Source organism: Eubalaena glacialis, chromosome 2, assembly GCF_028564815.1.
Source record: "Eubalaena glacialis isolate mEubGla1 chromosome 2, mEubGla1.1.hap2.+ XY, whole genome shotgun sequence".
In the NCBI taxonomy this organism is placed as follows: Eukaryota; Metazoa; Chordata; class Mammalia; order Artiodactyla; family Balaenidae; genus Eubalaena; species Eubalaena glacialis.
The window spans coordinates 167,292,888-167,314,931 of record NC_083717.1 but is presented as its reverse complement, the minus strand read 5'-3'; the positions used below and the strand labels follow the sequence as shown (position 1 = coordinate 167,314,931).

At 38.2% G+C, this 22,044-nt stretch overlaps 1 protein-coding gene and 1 pseudogene across 3 annotated transcripts in view; both read right to left on the bottom strand.

Moving 5' to 3' along the window:
* The window catches only part of LIN52 (lin-52 DREAM MuvB core complex component), a 121,446-nt gene that overhangs the window by 4,922 nt on the left and 94,480 nt on the right, over positions 1 to 22,044 (bottom strand). The gene's annotated exons all lie outside the window — the stretch shown is intronic.
* On the bottom strand, positions 3,980 to 4,704 carry LOC133085784 (small ubiquitin-related modifier 2-like; annotated as a pseudogene).

The following is a 22,044-nucleotide window of genomic DNA, read 5'->3' as shown; positions in this document are numbered from 1 at the left end:
TACAAAGTTCCTATAAGACTTGCAATTACTTGTTGATATACTTGTCTTCCTCCATGGAAGTCGAAGAACTGAGGGCAGAGATTGTGTTTTATTATTCTTTATATCACCAGCACCTAGCATAGTGCTGGACCCGGTATCTGCTGAATAAATGTTGGCTGGATGAATGATAATATACAAAAGAACTAGAACCAAGTAGGAACACAGTAAAGTTAGTTTCCTTCCATTTCACAGACAAACAATAAGACTTGTTAGTGACCCTCATTGCTCCATTCTCTACATTGTGGGATTCTTTTAAAATTTACCTTGCTTATTTGGCAAGAAAAGTCATTTCCCTTGATGGAAGTAGTGCCAGATTCATGGAGAGATCCAGGGACAAGGACTAACTACTCTAGAAGAAATCCAAACAAGTATTTTATTGCCCAGGGGAGGGAGCATGGATTTCTTTCAGAGAACACAGGATCTGAATTCAGTTTAAGTTCCAACTCTAATATTTATCAGCTGGGCGAGACCTTGAGTTGGGAAAGATCTCTGCGCCTCAGTTTCTTCATCTGTAAAATGAGTAGCATATTAATGCCACCTGCCCCGCCCTCTTGAGTATTCAGCCATGATCATGCTTGGTATAGTGGTATTATTAACACAGCGCCTTTCAGAGGAGGGTAAGTAGTCTATTGCTTCTCTTGCATGCAGTATTTCCTAAGTGAATAAGTGAATGAATTGTGATAAGGGAGGCTAGCAATCTCGAAAATCCCATTCCTTGGAATCTTTTCCCTCAGCCTGATCTATAGGAATTGACTTATACTTTTGGCCAGAGTGGGTCGCATCATTTATTCCTACTTGGATAGGTTTTCTGCCTACTCTCCAGTGCTTATTAATGAATTTAAACACAGTATCAAATGATCCTGCAAAGTGGCTAGAAGCAGGTGCTCTGGAAATCAGACTTGGGTAATACAATACTCGGCTGGGTAGAACAGAGCCCTGTTCCAAAAATCCTGGGCCAGGAGCACTGTACTGATCTTACTAATTATTTCTGCCTACTGTCCTTCATGTCCCACAATTCTTTGCTCTTTTTTTCCCCAAATGGGAGAATGACCAATATTTTAAGACTTAAAATTTTACAAGACCCAATCTATTCGAGGGATCAAAAGGATTTAAAAGGAAAAAAAATGGATATTCCAAAGTCTCTCAGCGGCAAGCTCTCTTGAATTTAACCAATCCTTTTTAACAACCCCCCTTCCACTCAGTCATTCCTCCCCCTTCAACCTAATCTAAGTACACAGAGCTGCAGCAAACCACCGTAAAAGCAGAAGGAATTCAAAAGACATCATCTTTTACGTGGGAGGGGAGAAAGTTTTCCTACTCACTGGTCCTATATAGGAGATATACGAATTTGTGACATAGCTAGCTGCTCCCTAAAAGAGGGCTGTGCCCTATAAATCACATCCTAAGCACCAACCCCATTTGTGCACAGAGAAATTGCTGTGGGTCAGGGGCTGCTTCAGAGCACATGCCCTCCTGTTCACTTGTCATCAGAGATGTTAACATCTCTGATTAATTCATATACCCCTTATATTATTCCTCATCTCTTTATCCTTGGCTCTCCCGTTCTACTGCAATGTGAAGATTCTTACCGACCTGCTATAGTAATCACCACCCGCTAACTACACCCCCCCCCAAACCTAGTGAAATTGTTTAGCGATGCCAACCGCGCTTTTAATTTGCAAGACATCAGACACAGAGGTAATTTATACCAACATCTGTTCGTTTTTGACTTCTGAAACAAACTCGCACATGCTGCTACAAAATCCCATTAGGAGTAGGGAGACAGCCTTCTGCTACTATTCTGTATTCCTCTTCTACACAGACACACACACACACACACACACCCCTTCCAGTAGGGTTTATAATGTAAATGTGTTTTACTAAAAAACTCCCACCAACGATTTCAAATCTCTTTGGGAAAAAACCTTTAGAGAAGTCTATGCTTGCTGGCAGGGGACAGTAAGGTATTTCTATGTCCTCCTGCCTAGTTCCATCCCTTCTTCCCAACAGTTACCACTTGGTATAATTCTTGCACTAATGACCAGGGTAAGATTACATACTCTTCAGCTTGGCACTTCCAATTCCTGCCTTCTCTCCTGGTTCTCTTTTCCCACAATGTGTTAGAAGACCATCCTGGGGACCATAAAATTGCTAGAGAAAGTTTTATCTGGAGTCAACACCATTTCTTAACTATTTTCTGGTTCTGGATTGATTCTCTAGGATTACAAGATTCAACGGGAAGGCAACACTGCTACCACAGTCTAATCACTATGCTAAGAGGGATCCATTGGTCATCAGCCACCAGTGTATGCTCTGCAGAAGAGAAGCACGACCTCCACGTCAAGTCATGATTTACAGGCCCTCCTATGCTGGGCACAGACCATAAACTGAGAAAGCCACAGTCAATACTGTCACCAAAGGGTGAACATGTGAACTGCTGCAGAGTGTGGGACAGGGGACACATTTAAAGACAGCAAATGGATAAACTATAATCAAATTCCAGGTTGATGCAGTTTCTATCACCCCTTCATAGTTTACCTAGGGCTGTCAGGTTCACAGCAGCTGTAAATACCTGGGTATACTTTAGAGAGGTCAGGGCTGAAGGGAGGACTCCATCCTGCTTGCTGTGAAGGTGGTGTGTGCTTTAATGTAATCTCTTCTTTAGACTCTCCAATTCCTCCATTCTACATTTAGCCTTGCCTCTGGCTCCCTTTCCACAATGACTATCCCCAAACTGCCTTCTCTGCAGTAAATCTTCCGGTGGCTGGTTGAAAAAGATTCAGTGGTACAGACTGATTTCTCACCGGTGAGGGCATGAGGGATTACCAGAGGCACCCTGGTTAACGAGATTGGGTGCAGAATCTCTCACGAGACCAGCCCTCTATGCCAGGGCTTTGCACCTTTTGCCCATGACATATGGGTTTCATTACAGAAAGATTTTCCAGATTATAACTTTGAGGCAATTGCCTGATAAAATTCTGCTTGGCTTTAATATAGGGAACAATGTAAAGATTAAGTAACTTTTAATGAAATGGAAGAAACTCATAGCATTTGGTTTGCAGTTCCAATGCAAACTACTTTAAACATTTATATTGTGCCTCAATATAATTAAATCAATATAATTAAAAACATTAGCGAGGCGGATGGTTCTCTCACATCCTGAAAAGCAACAACAGGCTGTTTAGGAGACTCTGAGTGGCCAGGAAACAAAGGAGACAGCATAACGCTGTGAAAAGAGCAGGGCTTTTATTTATTTATTTATTTATTTATTTTGGCTGCGCTGTGCAGCTTGCAGGACCCTAGTTCCCTGACCAGGGATCGAACCCGGACCCCCAGCAATGGAAGCGTGGAGTCCTAACCACTGGACCACCAAGGAATTCCCAAGAGCAGGGCTTTTAGCATTGGACAGGCTTGGATTCAAACCCCAGCTCCTACACTGAGCCTGAACCACTGCGGGCAAGTCACCCAAGTCATCTCTCTGTGTATCAGTCACCTCATCTGTTCAAGATGGGATTAATACAAGGGTCACACAGGCATTCTGTAAATGCTAGCTACTGTATGACTCTTTCTTTCATGTCAAACAAGAAGTTTATTTAAGCAACAAGATACTTGATGGGAAAATTATCTAGGATTCATTTCGTTTAGAGTAATTTATCCCTGCTTAAAGACAGATTGCCTTACACGTAACAGCTATGTACAAAAAAGTTATAAAACTGCCCTGGGTTTTACAGTGATAAAGTGAACAACATTAAAATTCTCCAATGGAACAAGGTATGCAAGGATTTTTGTTTGCCTGATTTCTGTTAAACAGTGAGAGCAAAATAACTTACTGGACTATGAAAGACAAGGGCTGAATGAGCACGCCACTAATGGAGAGAGGGGGGACTGTTACAGAACCAGAATTCTGCCCCAGTTGTTGTCAAGCAAAACATAACACTGGTCATTTAGCTTAAAAAAAAAAAAAAGCCAATATGCTTGTGTACACTAGTTACTTCAACTACAATAAACACATGAGGAAGGGGTATATGAAAGAATAGAGAAATCCATACTGTAGTAGTCAGGATCTGGGAGAACCAAACTGCAGTCTTCTAACTGCGAATGTCTTCTTGGTCTGTGGGAACTGAGATCTGGAGTACAGAGCAAGTTCCCTTCATAGCAGACACCTCCTGTCTGCTGCTGGAACACACTGACGGCATCTTGGCTACTACAGTATGGATTTCTCTTTTCTTCCATGTACCCTTTCCTCACTCCTTTACTGTACTTAAAGTAACTGGTGATGTACACGAGCATATTCCCTTTATTTTTTTTAAGCTAAATGACCAATGCTATGTTTTGATCGACAACAACTGGGGCAGAATGCTGGTTCCGTGACAGCCCCCCCTCCTCCATTAGTGGCATGCTCATTCAGCCCTTGTCTTTCATAATCCAGTAAGTTATTTTGCTCTCACAGTGTGTCTGTTTCATGAATTGGCTGCCCATTAAACTGGAATCTGATCTACCTCATTGACAAACCCTGTCATTCACAGTAAGCCTTCATTAGCTTACTAAGTGGCGTATGCTTAATCTTAATCTGTGCGCCACAGAGCTGTCCTGCCCCGCCACCTTCAAATTAATATGATCATTGTTCTTAGCCTTGACTCCTTCCTTGGGCTTTCCATCGGTCATGGGAAACAACGGAGTCTCCGCAGCTGCCATTTCACAAAAGAGAAAAGGTACCAGGTCAGTACCGAATGCGCACACAAGCAGCACCAGGAGTGGCAAAAAGAGGATGAACTATTTATTTTTTAAAGGCTCTCAAATGTAAAACAAAGGGAAACATGCCTGACTTGCATCTGTGTAACATGTATACTCTGGAGGTTCAAACCTGGGTACTAGTTAGAGGCAGCGACCTTCCTTAACTACACCAGCAGCTTCTTCTAGCAAAAAGGAGCACATAAAACCCTAGTTAGTTTGGTTTAAATCAATGTGCTAAAAGGTTATCTATTTAACTAGATTTATAGAAGATGTTTTGTAGAAATGATGCCATTTGTTATGATTACAGTTTCGACTTTTCTTTAACAATTATTTTTTAGTTGCAGGCGTTCTAATTCCGCTGAGGGACCTCCTAGTCATCAGTGTGTGCTCTGCAGGAGAGAAGCATGAAGGGGATGGATGAATAGTTAAGTTAGCCACATAGAGAGCCTACCTACTATGTACTAGGTATTAGGGAAAATTCAAATAAATGAGAAGTGGCCTTTGAGATGGAGCTAGCTAGCTGTTCACAGGTACCTTGGTACATCAGAGGAGAACAAAGGAAACCAATGTGATTTACAGTGCTGATTTCTCTCTCACAGGAATGGGGAAGTTTTCCTGTCACTCCGGCATAGGGCCGGCATACAGCAGAGCAGTTCCAGGCAGGCTGCCAGACTGAGATTCTTCACCATGCTCCAGTTCAGACCTCCGCAAAAACCTATCACTAAGTGATCAATAATTCAAGTCAAGGACTAAGCACTTTATAATGCCTCTGATATGAGAGTGGCTGGGGCCACTGTCAAGAGCAGAAGGTGCTATGAACTGAGCATGGTATTCCTGGATGAGAAGGAACTCTCTTGGGACCTCATTTGAATACTTGGTGGCCCTCAGAAAATGGTGTAATTGTAATATGGTCTACTGACCATTCTCAGTCAACTCTTGTGGGAGAGTCCACTCAAGTTAAGAGTTTATGGTAGAGGGACTTCCCTGGTGGCGCAGTGGTTAAGAATCCGCCTGCCAATGCAGGGGACACAGGTTCAAGCCCTGGTCCAAGAACATCCCATATGCCGCAGAGCAACTAAGCCCATGTACTACAACTACTGAGCCTGCACTCTAGAGCCCGTGCACCGCAATGAAGACCCAACACAACCAAAAATAAATAAATTTAAAAAAAAAAGATTTTATGGTAGAAATCTCACTTTTCTCTAAAATATATAAAAGCAGCATTTGAAGGCAGACAGAACAGCCTTAGGCTTTTGCCCAAAATTCTTTGAGAATGAAATAATATCTAAGAAAAAAAGTCTGGATGCTATATCCATGACCAAACTATCATTGACTATGAAAATCTTCATCCTAAGAATTCTCAGAAAATCCTTTTTGGGGCACACTTCCCAGATTCTCTTTCTATTGAGTGTCTTGTCTCTCTAACACGACTTTTTCTTCCAAAAGAGTGGGGTGGCTAAGAACCGAGTTCTCTCCAGTGAATTCAGGAAAAGATAATTTTATATCAAACATGTTTTTTTCAATTCATAGCAAGGGCCACTTCCAGAGAATGTTTTATCCAAGAAGTAATATAAAAAAGAAAAGCCAGGACTCAATGTACAGGTAAATGCATTTGGACAGTTCCAATATGGAAAATAATTTTAATGGCTTTTCACAACAGGGGGAAAAAAAGGACAGAAACATCCAGCCAACAGATTTATTCTCAGAATATAAAACATCAAGCAGGAACATAAAATACAGGAAGTGTCATCCATGATGCCTGAAGACTGAAAGAAGCAGAAGAATCTTAATTGTCAGGTATTTGAAAAATGCTGTATTCAGGTGAAAGCCTATGTTTCTCCATCAACTCTCCTTGCTCTGCCCTCTTTCAAGAGCAAACCAAGACTAGATTTCAAATATTCAATCCTTTTTATCATCCTTCTCCCTACTAAAAAACAAACCAAAACAATAACAACAAATCCCAAAGATCTGTGTTTAAGAAATGAGACCTAAAAACTTCTTATTTGTATTTTGTTTCCTCTTCAGAGGGCCTCACAGGCCTATTTCACTTGGTTCCACTTCCAAGGGTAAACTCAGTTGAACGAAAGGCAATGAGATCAAAGCAATGGATTAATACACTCGGGGCAAACTTTTATTAAATACTCGTAAATTTTTGCAGAACATTCACACTTCAGGGCCTTTACATAGTAATACATCGTGGTGAAACACTTATTGTGACCAAAGGCTAGTAGCTTCACACAGTCTTAATTTCCTCATTCATAAAGTGAGTACAGCAATAATAATCTATCACGTAAGGTTAAGAAAGAACAACTAGTCAAAGTGACTTCATCAGGACACAAAATATTTTGCCTCAAGTTAGAGTAATTTATTCACAGGCAATATCCCACTCCCAGGAATATCAGACCAAGATCACAGTATAGATGAATTTCAAAGGACTTGGATATTAAGAAAATCCTCCTGCTTGGAACACCCCCACCTCAAGGTGCTGGCAGCAGCAAACGTCTACAGAGGATGGAGGCCCCAGTCTTCTTGACCCACAGGGCAGGGAAAGAGTTACATCTTCACACTGTGAAGCCAATAAAAACCTCTCTTGATTATAATTTAGATAAGAACCTCTGGATTGAATAATAATGTCTGAAACTCCCCTGGCTGTTTCACCTTGAGATGTCCATCACTGGGTTAAACATGATGCTAATTGCATTTGGATTGATTAATTTCTCTCACTCCTGTCTATTCGAATAACGATTAACAAAATAATCATAGCACCCAGAGCCAAATCTTTTCCGTCAAAGGAATGAAGCCATCAGAACAGGCAGAGATGAAAGAAATGAAGATGACCCGTAATTACAGCTACGGTGATACCATTACCATATTATACGAAATGAGTGTGGGGGGGAGGGGGAGGAGAGGGAGGAGGGGCTGAGATTATTTATTTTTTTTAATGAAACGCTACGACCTAAGAATACAGATTTGACATCAAGTGGAACACAGAGAAATATAGAACTTTAAAAAAATACAAATATTGCTCATGAAATTGCAAAATCCGACAAACACTGAGGCCCAAGATACATCAAATGTCTTGGGCTGTGAGCAGGTATTATTCATGCCACTATTTTTTCACCACAATATCACTTTGCGTATGACTTACATGGAGATATAAGATGCTATCTTGATACCACAAGCACTCCTATAGTTACTGGAGAATTTTTCTTTAAGCCAGGGAATAATATCATTTTATTGTAATTTTGTTAGAGGTGGCCTTGTTTGTTAAATTAGAATCTGACTTTTAACTGCAGGTAGTTCCAGTTTAAGACACCAAAGAAAATGTCTATGAATCTTCACACATGGTTCATCGGACAGTAGTATGGACTTAACTCACCAGAAAGGAAGAATATATTTCCCTACTTTCTTGTTGTTTGATATGACCTTTTAATATATATGATATAGAAAAACCTATGATCGCATAGGATTTGAACTTTGGTCTGAATCTATCACTTATTAGATGGTGATCTCCGGTAAATTATGTAGCCTCTTTGTGCCTCAGTTCCTTCATCTGTAAAATGGGGGTTAGTACCTACCTGAGTGGGTTGTATGAGACTTAAGACAATACATTTAAGTGCTCAGTAAGTGCTGGCACAAGAAAAAATTTCCCCCTAAGATTAATTTTATGGCTATTTACAGAACCTTGAACGTGTTTTTGTTTTTGTTTTGGCCAGTCTGCGAGGCATGCAGGATCTTAGTTCCCTGACAAGGGACCTAACCCGCACCCCCTGCAGTGGAAGCACGGCGTCTTAACCACTGGCCCGCCAGGGAAGTCCCTTGAACGTTTTGGTTATTTCATTTAATGAAGTTATTTCAAATAGACACTGTAAAGTACCTTGAATATAGATTTTAACAAATATTTGTGAAATAAATAGGATACTTAGAAGGTGCATTATTTTAATAGGCTAGAAATATCTGGGGGATATTTTTGCTACGGTATTTTATTTATTTTATTTCATTTTTTAAATTTTATTTATTTATTTTTTTAACATCTTTATTGGAGTATAATTGCTTTACAATGGTGTGTTAGTTTCTGCCTTATAACAAAGTGAATCATCTATACATATACATATGTCCCCATATCTCTTCCCTCTTGCGTCTCCCTCCCTCCCATCTCCCTATCCCACCCCTCTAGGTGGTCACAAAGCACCGAGCTGATCTCCCTGTGCTATGCTGCTTCCCACTAGCTATCGGTTTTACATTTGGTAGTGTATATATGTCCATGCCGCTCTCTCACTTTGTCCCAGCTTACCCTTCCCCCTACCCGTGTCCTCAAGTCCATTCTCTAGTAGGTCTGCATCTTTATTCCTGTCCTGCCCCTAGGTTCTTGCTACGGTATTTTAAACAGAGAACCATCATTAAGTCGAAAACAATAAAAACAGATATTGAAATTGTTCTACTTAGCTTGGACAAGAAGACATGTTTTTCTATTTTGTTATATAACAAATACTCCCAAAGAAAACAAGCATATGTATTCTGAATTTGTAATCATTCAGTAGTAAATGTGAACAATGCTTTAAAAGAAAAAAAACAAAACACTGTATTTCTGCCAGGTTAAAACAAGAGTCTAAACCATTTACTATGTTAACTCGGTATTCTCTGCTTTCTTTCTGGTTAAGAGAGGCAATGTATACAGTAAAAAGGATTTCTCTTATCTGGCTTTGGAATTAGATGGGTCTAGCCTTGATTCAAATCCCAGCCCCCCCCCCCCCCCATTTACAGGTTTTAAGACCTTAAGCAAATTATTTTTATGAGCATCAGTTTTCTCATTCATAAAATGTAATTATAAAATAGACTTTGCAGTCTTGTGAGATAAAATGAGGTATGAAAATCCTTTATATTGCCTGGCATATAGTAGGAAAGTCTATAAATGGCGGTGTTAATCATTTTTTTAATCTGTCAAATCTCAGTTCAAACGTCACCTTTTCAAAGAAGCCTTCTGTGGCCACCCTATCCAAAGTGAGTCCTCTTGGTTACTTTCTTTCATATCAACACATTTACTTCCTTGACAGCACTTACCAAAATCTGAAATTAACTTTGTTTATTTCCCTTCCTGCTCCTTGAAGTTCTACAGAGCCTCCTGCTCTATCCCCAGCAACTAGAACAATACCAGGCACATGGGAGGTGGTCAACTATATATCCATTGAAATAATTTATTCATATATGAGGAAAGAGGAAATCTGCTTCCTTTTCAATTCTTAATTCAACACTGTGCATAAGAAATTTTTGTCCTAGTAAAATTACCTATGCTTTTTACCCTTTGACCCAGCAATTTTACTTCTAGGTAGCTACCCAAAGATACACCAGCAAAAATATTAAATAGGGTATTCATATTCCTATTCATTTCAGCACTATCTGTAATAACTGAAGATTGGAAACAATTCAAATGTCCATTTTTAGGGAAGGGACTCCATATTATAGAGTACTGTGCAACTGTATGAAGGAATGAAGAAGAGACCTATATATTGCTACGGAGCGATCTCCAGAACATACTGCTGAGCGGAAAAAAAGCAAGGTGCAGAACACTATGTATAGAATATTACCTTATGTGGAAAATCAGGACATGGAGAAATACACAGGTATATTTTCAAAAGAAATAATGGAAGGATAAAGTTTAGTATTTGTTTTTACTAATAAAGATGGTTACCTAGAAGAGGAAAAAGAGAGGGGGATAGGATAGAAGTGGAAGGTAGACACTTTGGATGTACCTTATTTTATACGTTTTACTTTGGGACACCATATAAATATTTTATACATTAAAAAATTTATTGGACTTCCCTGGTGGCGCAGTGGTTAAGAATCCGCCTGCCAATGCAGGGGACACGGGTTCAAGCCCTGGTCTGGGAAGATCCCATATGCCTCGGAGCAACTAAAACCGTGCACCACAACTACTGAGCCTGTGCTCTAGAGCCCGTGCTCCACAACAAGAAAAGCCACCGCAATGAGAAGCCAGCGCACCGCAACGAACAGTAGCCCCTGCTCGCCGCAACTAGAGAAAGCCCACGTGCAGCAACGAAGACCCAACACAGCCAAAAATAAATAAATAAATAAAATTAAAAAAAAAAAAAAAATTTATTAAATAGAAAAACGGCAATCTCTAAAAATGGAAATAAACTGAAAATAACTTGAATCTCTAAAATTTGGCAATAACCACACAGTACAAAAGTTTAAATAATTCTAAAAGACATATTCTGACTATATATCCCTACAAGTATATATCCTAAAGATATAAATGAGGCACAGAGAAATCTTAAATTGCATTCAGCAGTCTTGTTGTTATATGTAGTTAGTTCTTTTGATGCTATTCTCACTGTGGATTAAAACATAAATAATTATGTTAGTTATTAGAAATCAAGATTTCCAGAGTAAAAGACATACTATTATAAAATCAAATACATTGTATATGAGAAAAGAATCTAAAAAAGAATGAATATATGTATATGTATAACTGAATAACTTTGCCGTGCTCCTGAAACTAACATAACGTTGTAAATCAACTAAACTCCAATAAAATTAAAATTTAAAAAATCGAATACATTAAATTAAAACCCTTAAACATCTTTAATTTGAACTGGGCATATTGGTAGGAACACAATTTCTTTTTCTCTTAAAAAACAAAACAACAACAACTCATTTACCAACCATGTCCATGGAAAAGGCCCAGAAGCAATGACAGTCCAGTACCAATTAATACTCTTAGTACTTAGATTTCTACTAAAATGAAGATTTCTACTCCCAGGGTTCCTTGGAGAAATGGATGAGATTCTAAGTCTGAAGTAAATGAACAAGGAATATCTTGACACGCTGAAAGGAAGGAAGTTACCAAAGATTACTAGGGTCATGTCAAATGACACAGAAGTCAGCATAAAGGGGTGTCCACTAACTAAAGATGGGATAGTTTTGAGTGTCAAAAAGAATAATGATTATAGTACTTAGAAATACATTAAATAGTATTTTAATGTATTATATTTAATATAATGTATATTTAATATAATGTATTATATTATATCAAATTAATATTATATTATTATATTAAATCATAATACATTATATTATATATAGTATTATATTAAATTATAATACACTAGTATACTGTATTATATTTAATATATTTAATATTTAATATATTATATTTTACTATAATATTTCTTAAAAGCCCTCAGTCACTTCAACTCATTTCGTGTTCTGAAAATTGGTAAGTAAAAGGGGGGAAAAATCAAGCATTTTTTCTGCCTTTCCTCTTTGGACTACATTTCAGGGAAACCAAATAGTTGCTGATTTATTAGAATAGTAATCATCATCATTATTATTATTATGGAAAGGATGAGACTGATACCACCTAAACCCACTGATCTTCACTGAAACTGGAACAAATGAAGGTCCTGTGTTTCATACACAGCAATACCAAGTACACTTATGAAGCATTCTTGCCAAAAAGACTGACTCCGAACCCACTTTATTCTCTAACTCTACTAGATTACAGGAAATTTGGGGGAAAAGAGGACCATGTGGAATGCTACCACCATGATAAAAATCATCCAAATTTAAAATGTGGGAGATCCTCCTGGACAAACAACCCAGTTTCTTCAGCAATTAAATAGCATGGGGCGGGGGGGATAACCTAGAAGAAGAAGAGTGTGCTTATAGAGAAGATTAAGTGACTGAAGACTGATGTCAATCAAATGCAATGTGTAGACCTTGTCCAGATGTTGACTCATACAAACCGACTGTGAAAAACACAATTTTTAACCAAACTGGACATGGACTATAAGACGTTACTAAGGAATTATTATTTTATTTTGTTTGGTGTAATAATTGTGTGTGTTTTTTAAAGGCCTTCTTGGTTAGAGATACATACTAAATTATTTATGAATGACATGGTACTAGGATTTGCTTTAAAATACTCCAGCCAACAACACAACCACAACAAAAAGTGTGATATAAGGGGGCAGAGATAAAACAAGAAAGGCAGAAAGTTGACAATTACTGAAGCAGGGGATGGGTACGTGGAGTTCATTATAGCATTCTTTCTAGTTAGTATATGCTTGGAAAATCTCCATAGTAAACAGAAAACTTCACCAAATGCTTCTCTGGAAATACAGCTTTTTCTCATTATCACTACATATCATAATACAATGAAGAGTAGGCCAGGGAACAGAGATGGGGATAGTTAATTCTGCAGAGGACTTGGAAATGGATGGACAGGAAAAGCTGTAGAAAGGGGGTGACTTTTCATGTCATGAATGTTTATTTCCATTGTTAAATTCTTTGGATGAGGAACAAATTACACATGACCAAACAATCAAAAGCAGATTACATATTTTTTAAACTCTACCAAATCTAACTCAGGTTAAGTCTAATAATAATAAGCTGCTGCCTTCCAACCTTTCTTATTTAAGAAATCACACTGACAAATCTAAGAGCACAATTTTCAATTTATTCATAAAATAGCTATGAGGGAAGCTCTCTGGTTCAACATTTTGCTTCTAAAAAATTATTTGGGAGGTGGAGAGAATGAGTCTTTGGTCACTCATTTATTTATTTATTTATTTATATAAATGTATGTATGTATGTATTTATTTATTTATTCTTGGCTGCGTTGGGTCTTTGTTGCTGCGCGCAGGCTTTCTCTAGTTGCAGCGAGCGGGGGCTGCTCTTTGTTGCGGTGCATGGGCTTCTCATTGCGGTGGCTTCTCTTGTTGCAGAGCACGGGCTCTAGGTGCTCGGGCTTCAGTAGTTGTGGCTCGTGAGCTCTAGAGCACAGGCTCAGTAGTTGTGGCGCATGGGCTTAGTTGCTCCGCAGCACGTGGGATCTTCCTGGACCAGGGCTCGAACCCATGTCCCCTGCATTGGCAGGCAGATTCTTAACCACTGTGCCACCAGGGAAGTCCAAGTTACTCATTTATTGAATCTTCTCAGAAAAAGCTTTAGGGTCACTACAGCAGAAATTAACACATTGTAAATCAACTATACTTCAATAAAATAAAAAAAAAAAAAAGCTTCAGGGTTGGTAGCAAGCCTAACTTTAAGGTTGAGGCCAGTCCAATAGCTAAAAGGAATAGCTTAATCTAAACAAAGTTACAAAAGGAATAGCTTAATCTAAACGTTCACTAGTCCAGTTAAATTTCAGCTAGTTTTTCCTCATACTATCAACAACTGTGAATATAAATGACCTCAATAATCCTACTTCACTTTCATCACTCTTTTACTTCACAGATGACGATTTATCCAATTTTAACACAAATTACTTGTTCTACCTGATAATTTGATTTTTAATTGTTGGCATTGTGGTTTCACATATGTATGGTTCATGTTTTCAACTTGACCAGACAATAAGTTCATCAATGGTAGAGACTTTTTTTTCTTTTTTTAAATTTTATTTATTTATTTATTTATTTTTGGCTGTGTTGGGTCTTCGTTTCTGTGCGAGGGCTTTCTCCAGTTGCGGCAAGCGGGGGCCACTCTTCATCGCAGTGCGCGGGCCTCTCACTATCGTGGCCTCTCTTGTTGCGGAGCACAGGCTCCAGACGTGCAGGGTCAGTAGTTGTGGCTCACGGGCCTAGTTGCTCCGTGGCATGTGGGATCTTCCCAGACCAGGGCTCGAACCCGTGTCCCCTGCATTGGCAGGCAGATTCTCAACCACTGCGCCACTAGGGAAGCCCAATGGTAGAGACTTTTAAAGATATTTTCCCTAACAGACTTGGAAAAAATATCCAATATATAGTACTTATCCAGTAAGGCTTAATTTAAAAATCCTCTTTTTCCTCTAAAATAATGTAGTAGTACAAATGTACAACAATTACTGTCTTCACTTGATTATGAATTTCTTTTAAAACCACATCACATCAAGGTAAGAACTTGATCGTATGACATGTCTACTTAGGAAGTCATATTGAGATAGGCTGGGACCTGGGACCTTTTACCGGAGTGCTTGCACCTGGACTAACATCTCTTTGAGTGACAATACAAAGAAACTATAAGGGACTAAAAACAACTGCACACGTGCACAGTTGGGGCAATTATGATCAACAGGATTCAAAAAGGCCACAAACCAACCGCCATTTCTGAGGTGCTAAGAGCAAAAGCAGGGTACTGTGCATGATCCCTGTACATGGCACCACTAAAGGGGTGGGCAGATCACCTAAGCTACACCTCCTGCCCAACCCATGGACCCCCCCCTGTTGTTACCCCTTTTAAGGACCCAAGCAGCTCCTCTCAGGGAGAGAGCAAGAGTACCTGTCTCTTGTTTACACTCCCTTGTACTGCAGCACGAGCCCCAATAAAGCCTTGACTGGAATTCTCATCTGGCCTCTTATCAATTTCTATTGAATAAAGAGTCCAAGGGCCCAGGTCCATAACAATATGGTAGTGGTTATTTTCCTTGTGAGTAGAAATTACAGCTAGTTAACCTTTTTTTCAAAATATCCAGTTTTGATGTTTCTGAAAAATCTTATTTACAACATTTGTGAATTATTAACATAAAAGAATTAGAACACAAAAATATCCTCAGCCAGAAAATTATATTATACTGTGTATAATAGTCTGCTTCATTGAAACTCCAGAGTTTAACCTATACATAGTTAACATAATAATAGGCATGTACTGAATGAAAAAAACACTCTTTCATTGATAGTACAGGTCATGATTTAGGATCTTAAAAACAACTTATGTGTGATCAATATGGCAAAATATAATAGAAGGGGAAATATGGTTAGATACTATATAAACATTTACTATAATGCTTAATAATTAAAGTTAAAATATCTTTTTCATTAATTTTATTTGCATTCAAACCAATAAAGAAGTGAAAGTGAAAAGAAGCATTTTATAGATGGTAGACCACTGGCCTCAAAATCAAATGTCAGAGTTCTAAACTAGTTTCATCAGCTAGTCAACAAGTTCTTACTGCTCGCCCATTACATACTCTTGTGCTGCAGATAATGAGACACCAAGAGAGATCAACCAATCTTCCTTAGAAAAACCCTCCCCTCCTCCTCTGGTCACTAAACTAAAGTTTGCTCATCAGCAGCTTAATTGTGCTCTGTGTAGATACTTGTAGAGAGCTTTGCAATTATGGAGTACTTTTTTCCCCCAAGACCTTAAAAAGAAAGTTAGGTGGGGAAATCAGGAACAGATCCTATTTCAATATAGTAGAGGTTTTCAGGTAGGTTAGTTAGCATTTATTACCTGTATCAGTGGCTCTCAAGGTGTGGTCCCTAGACCAACCACATTAGCGTCACTTTGGGAACACGTTAGACATACACATTGTCAGGGGTCCATCTCAGATCTACTGAATCAGAAACTCTAGAGGCAGTTCTAATTCATTACTAAAAGAATTACTAATACAATTTTAATTTTATTAAAACTATGATCATAAAGCATATTTCTTACCATAAAGTTAGAGAGGGGCTTCCCTGGTGGCGCAGTGGTTAAGAACCTGCCTGCCAACGCAGGGGACATGGGTTTGAGCCCTGGTCCGGGAAGATCCCACATGCCGTGGAGCAACTAAGCGTGTGCACCACAACTACTGAGCCTGCGCTCTAGAGCCCACAAGCCACAACTACTGAGCCCATGTGCCACAACTACTGAAGCCCGCACACCTAGAGCCCATGCTCCACAACAAGAGAAGCCACTGCAATGAGAAGCCCACACACCGCAATGAAGAGTAACCCCCGCTCGCCGCAACTAGAGAAAGCCTGCACACAGCAACAAAGACCCAATGCAACCAAAATTAATTAATTAATTAATTAATTTAAAAAATCATATTAAAAGTAGAAGAGAGAGACTATCCGCTCTATGAGCAACAAAGGGAGAAATTAAAATTCAGCCAAGGATTAGAATTTTTACCAAAACTTCAGCTCTATCTCTAGTGCCATGCATTATGCTTAATGTTAAGGTTATAATATAATCCTTAACCTTCCTTGAGAATCTGTCAGAAGACAGACTGGAAAATAAATAATTATCAGGTAATGTCATCCAAGCTATAAGAGGAGTATGTAACACATTATGAAGACAGACACGGGGATAATTAATTCTGCAGAAGGTTTGGGTTGGATGAACAGGAAAAGCTTTAGAAAAGAAGTGATATTTGAACTGACCCTTTAGGAATATACTATCTAGGAACACCCCTGCAAGCTAAGGACAGCTCCTTTTTAAATGCTTTCCGCTAGGCCACCGGTGTAAAATGCAAGTGAACATTATGAAATAGATCTTAAAATAAGCTTTAAGTACCCTCTTAATTCCCAGCATCATTTGGGACTTCTTGTGGATACCAAAGTAGTATAAGAAATGGCCCTGCTTTAAGAAATTAAATCACAAATAACAAATTTGATTTATCCAAAACTTGGCAGAAACTAAACCAATTATAACTATTCACCATATTTGGTTAAGCAAAAAGCCGTGACAGTCAACAACCAAACAACAGTTAAGTCAAGTGACTTGCTCCTAAGTCTAGTTTCTTTTTGTAGATTGATGTTTTCGCAAGATTTTTTTAAAAATGGAGACAGCTACCATGCTTTTATTTTAAAGGCTTTATTTAAATGCTTTTATTCTTATTCAGAAGAAATAATTTATAAAGTCCAGGGTTGAGAATACTATCCTAATGAGTTAAAAATTCTGTGCTTGTAAGATCAACCTGAAATTATTCCATCTAAAAACCACATTTTATTTTAGTTTAGTTTATAAATTTATTTATTTATTTTTGGCTGCGTTGGGTCTTTGTTTATTTTTGGCTGCATTGGGTCTTCGTTGCTGCATGTGGGCTTTCTCTAGTTGCAGCGAGTGGGGGTACTCTTCGTTGCGGTGCACGGGCTTCTCGCTACAGTGGCTTCTCTTGTTGTGGAGCACGGGCTCTAGGCACACGGGCTTCAGTAGTTGTGGCTCTTGGGCTCTAGAGTGCAGGCTCAGTAGTTATGGCGCAAGGGTTTAGTTGCTCCACGGCATGTGGGACCAGGGCTCGAGCCCGTGTCCCCTGCATTGGCAGGCAGATTCTTAACCACTGAGCCACCAGGGAAGTCCCTAAAAACCACATTTTAAATCAGCTTTTTCCTCTCTATTCATGTTGATTCTAATAAACTAGCATTCCTGTAACCAAACATACCTAACACTCATTTTTTTGGAAGGTAGAGGGACTATAAAGGCTAGTTTTCATAATTTGCTAAAAAGTTTATTTTAAAGACTATTTATTAAGTCCCTGGTACTCTAGCTCTGATTTGATTTAGGGGTACTATTTCTAATAAATCCAGAGTTGAGTCAAAGGCCAGAAAACAATGTGAATAAAACACTTAAATAGTCCTACCATTAATCACATTTTTTGAACTGCTTTCTTAATGATTACCCAAGTGCAGCTTGAGTTACTGGGTACATTCACTTCATCTGTATAATCAGTGATGGGTCTTTGAGGCTAAATGTCAATACAGAAATGAATTTCTATGTGCCAGAAGCATTCTATTCTTTCAAAGTTTCACTCTATGCAAAAACAAAACAAGAATATATGACTGAGATTAAAAATAACAACAAAACAGAGGGTATGACCTATTGTTGTCATTTAGCCATGACAGTCAGCCAACTGTAACTGGATTCACAATAAGCCATTCTTCTCCATTCTAGCTCAAGATATGAAATATCAAACTCTAGAGTCCTTTGAAATGGAATCCAATACTGACAGTGATGAAAGCAAAAAGGCTTGTGTTTTTGCTTACCCAGTCAGTTTCTGAGTGACTCAAAACGACAAATGAGAGACCAATAAATGGTTGTTACCTTTAAGTTTAGCAAAATGTATTTAGATCACTGGGTGATATATATTGTACTTATACTAAGTTAAAACTATATCCAGGGTATTCCAATGCAAAACTTATAATATACAAACACACCCCCACATCAAAAGAAAGTTTAAAATGATGATGACACAAAAACTTGCACACGAACGTTCATAGTAGCATTTTCATAACAGCCAAAAAGTGGAAATTCCCAAATGTCCATCAACTGATGAACAATGTGGTATATCCATATAATGGAATATTATTTGGCGATAAAAAGGAATGAAATCCAGAGACAACAAGTAGGTTAGTGATTACTTAGGGCTGACTGGGGAGTGGGAAGTGGAGCCGGGGGAATGGGAGTGGCCGCTAATGGGTATGGGGTTTCTTTTTGGGGTGATGGAAATATTCCAAAATTAGATTGTCATGATGGTTGCACACTTCCGTGAATATACTAAAAACGCACTGTACATTTTAAATGGATGAATTTTATAGTATGTGTAAAACATCTCAATAATGCTCTTTTTAAAAAAATGGGTGATGTGTAGAGCTGTGCAAAAATTAAATGCAGAAGAATAAGAAGTCCCTTGGACTCAAGTGAAACCCCTGATAAAGAGGCTTCGCACAGGGAAGATACAAGCTAACAGAATCTGGATTTCTCCACTGAAGACATAAGCATCCAGTTCTTACCTCTACCCTGAGGCACAAAGAAAAATAGCCCTTTCCTCCTGGACTTGTTCTTGCTAAAGAACTAACTGAAAGTCTAACTAATCAACATTCTTGATAAAACTGGGTGTTGGGACATTACTGCCAATATACTTCAAGAGAAAATATACTTCATAACTTCAATTGTTTAAATTCAGGTTAAAGGAATTCCCTGGTGGCGCAGTGGTTGGGAATCTGCCTGCCAATGCAGGGGACACGGGTTCAAGCCCTGGTCCGGGAAGATCCCACATGCCAAGGAGCAACTAAACCCGTGCGCCACAACTACTGAGCCTGCGCTCTAGAGCCCACAAGCCACAACTACTGAGCCCGTGTGCCACAATTACTGAAGCCCGCATGCCTAGAGACCATGCTCCGCAGCAAAGAGAAGCCGCTGCAATGAGAAGCCTGCGTACCACAACAAAGAGTAGCTCCTGCTCGCCGCAACTAGAGAAAGGCTGCGTGCAGCAACGAAGACCCAGCGCAGCTAAAAATAAATAAATAAATAAATTTAAAAAATAAATTCAGATTAATATCAGAATTTGTATTTATGTACTTTTTGAAAGCAAAGATACTATATTTTGAATTAAAATAAGTATAGTACTTGGATTACTTAGGCACTATGAATAATTATTTGAAAAATGTTCCTTTTGTTTAATGACTAAATATTCATCCCAGGAAGTCAGAATGCAATTAAATTTAATATAAGTAGATTAGATTAATGCAAATGCATTAAATGCAAAAGCATTTAACAAAGCTATATATTTAAACATATCAAAATCCATGAAATGAAAGATTAAGATTTCTATGAAAGCTAAGTAATCCTCAGTATATGTAAATAATTGGGTAAATGTAATAACTGAATTATCAATCCTAACTCAGATTACGAGCAATAAAGACAATTTTATTTACACAAAAGCATTTAATTGTAGACTTCCCACGTGCTCATTATTGTGCTATTCTCTGAAGATAAGAATAATACAGATGGTTCCATTTTTTTTTAATTGGTTCATTCAATATGTACTTATTGAACACAACTTCATATAGGATTAGTAATGCTCACTTTTTTGTATTCACATTTTGAAGAGATTAAAAGATTCAGAAAATCAGTACACAAGTTATTTGTATAGTATAATTTCTCATAGGGGCCATAAAATTGTCACACTAGTTACTTGGTTGCCCTTCAGTCCTGTGTGGCTATTTGAGTAGGATCATTTTCTGATCTGAACACATTCTTACATTCTTAATACATCGGTGAAGCAGAGTTCTCACTTGTTCTAATTAGCGCCATCCTTGGTGCTGACTTGACATTACGCTTCTTACCTCTTACTCAAAACAAATTGTACTCTGCTCCACACATTATATAAAACCTGCTCAGTCCTAAATTCCACCTAACTGGCATCACTGTAATGTTAACACGTTTATTACACATTGTTCAAAATTTAGAGCTCACCCAGGGAAGAGTCTGTGCTGCTGAATGGCTAAGAACCACAATGGCTAACATTTCTGAATGGTGATTATATGTTGGGTACTATTCAAAGCACTTAACACATTATTATTTAAAATCATCACAGTATCCTATAAATAGGTGCCATTTATCATTCCCATTTTACAAATGCGGCACAGAGAGGTTATATAATTTGCTCAAGTTTAAACAGCTAATAAGTGGTTGAGACAGGATTAGAATCCAAGTGGCCTTAACTCCAGAGCCTGCTACAGTTATTTCCCGATGGTCCCTGACCTAAGAGAGTTCACAGACTAGAAATATATACATCATTAATAATATAAGTTGATATTGGCTGTAATAGAGGGATGAACAGGAGCACAGAAAAGGGGCTAAGGAAGTGGACAAAGCGTTCCAGGGAGAAGAAACAGCAATCTGTATTTCAAACATTCCAGGCATAAACTTCCCAAGAAATGTGATTTAAGTTTGTTTTAAGAATTAAAATGAAAGACACACGAGATACTCGGTCTAAATCCACTTTCCAAATTCCAGGTCTATGTCAATGCAGACTTTACTCACATAATGACTGTTCATTACTTTTTAGAAAACTTTTAAAAAAAGTCTTTAGTATGATGGCTTTTGTTTTCCTTCTAATTCATGACATTTACTTAGGTTTTCTTTAATGTCTGTCAATAAAGTTTGCAATTTTCTCCATAAAGGTCTTACAAAATTTTTGAGAGATTAAACCCTTAAGTACCATTGGGAAGGTTATCTTTTTTTAAAAAACATGTTATATTCTAATTGTTTCTGGTGTATAAAATACAACAGACTTTTGTTTTTATATAATGGTTTTATAAAAAGTGCTATTTCAACATTGGTGCATTCTGTTCAACACTGTCATTCTCCAGAGAACATCACATGGACCAAATGTGTATTGTCTGCCATGTTTGAACAAACCCCAAACATTTGCTTTGTGAATGTATGCCAACCAAGAGGGATGAAGAGATAACATTTCATCTATAATTCTTTAAAATTTCCATATGATTGAAAGTGCTCTCATGTTTATGCTATGACTTTATTTTTAACTGCAGTTTGAGTGCAAGATAATTTAAGTCCCCTAAAGCTTGAAAAATTAGTGAAGAAAAAAAAAAAAGTGCAGCAAGATGCTCTTTCCAAAAACCAACTCTCTCACATCCACCTCCACAACTACCACCCACTCAAATCTTTTCTTCCTTTGATAAACACAATAAAGCTTCATTACATTATGTTTGTTATACAATCTGTATTTATTTACTTCTAAATTCTTACTACTTAAGCTTGTTTTCA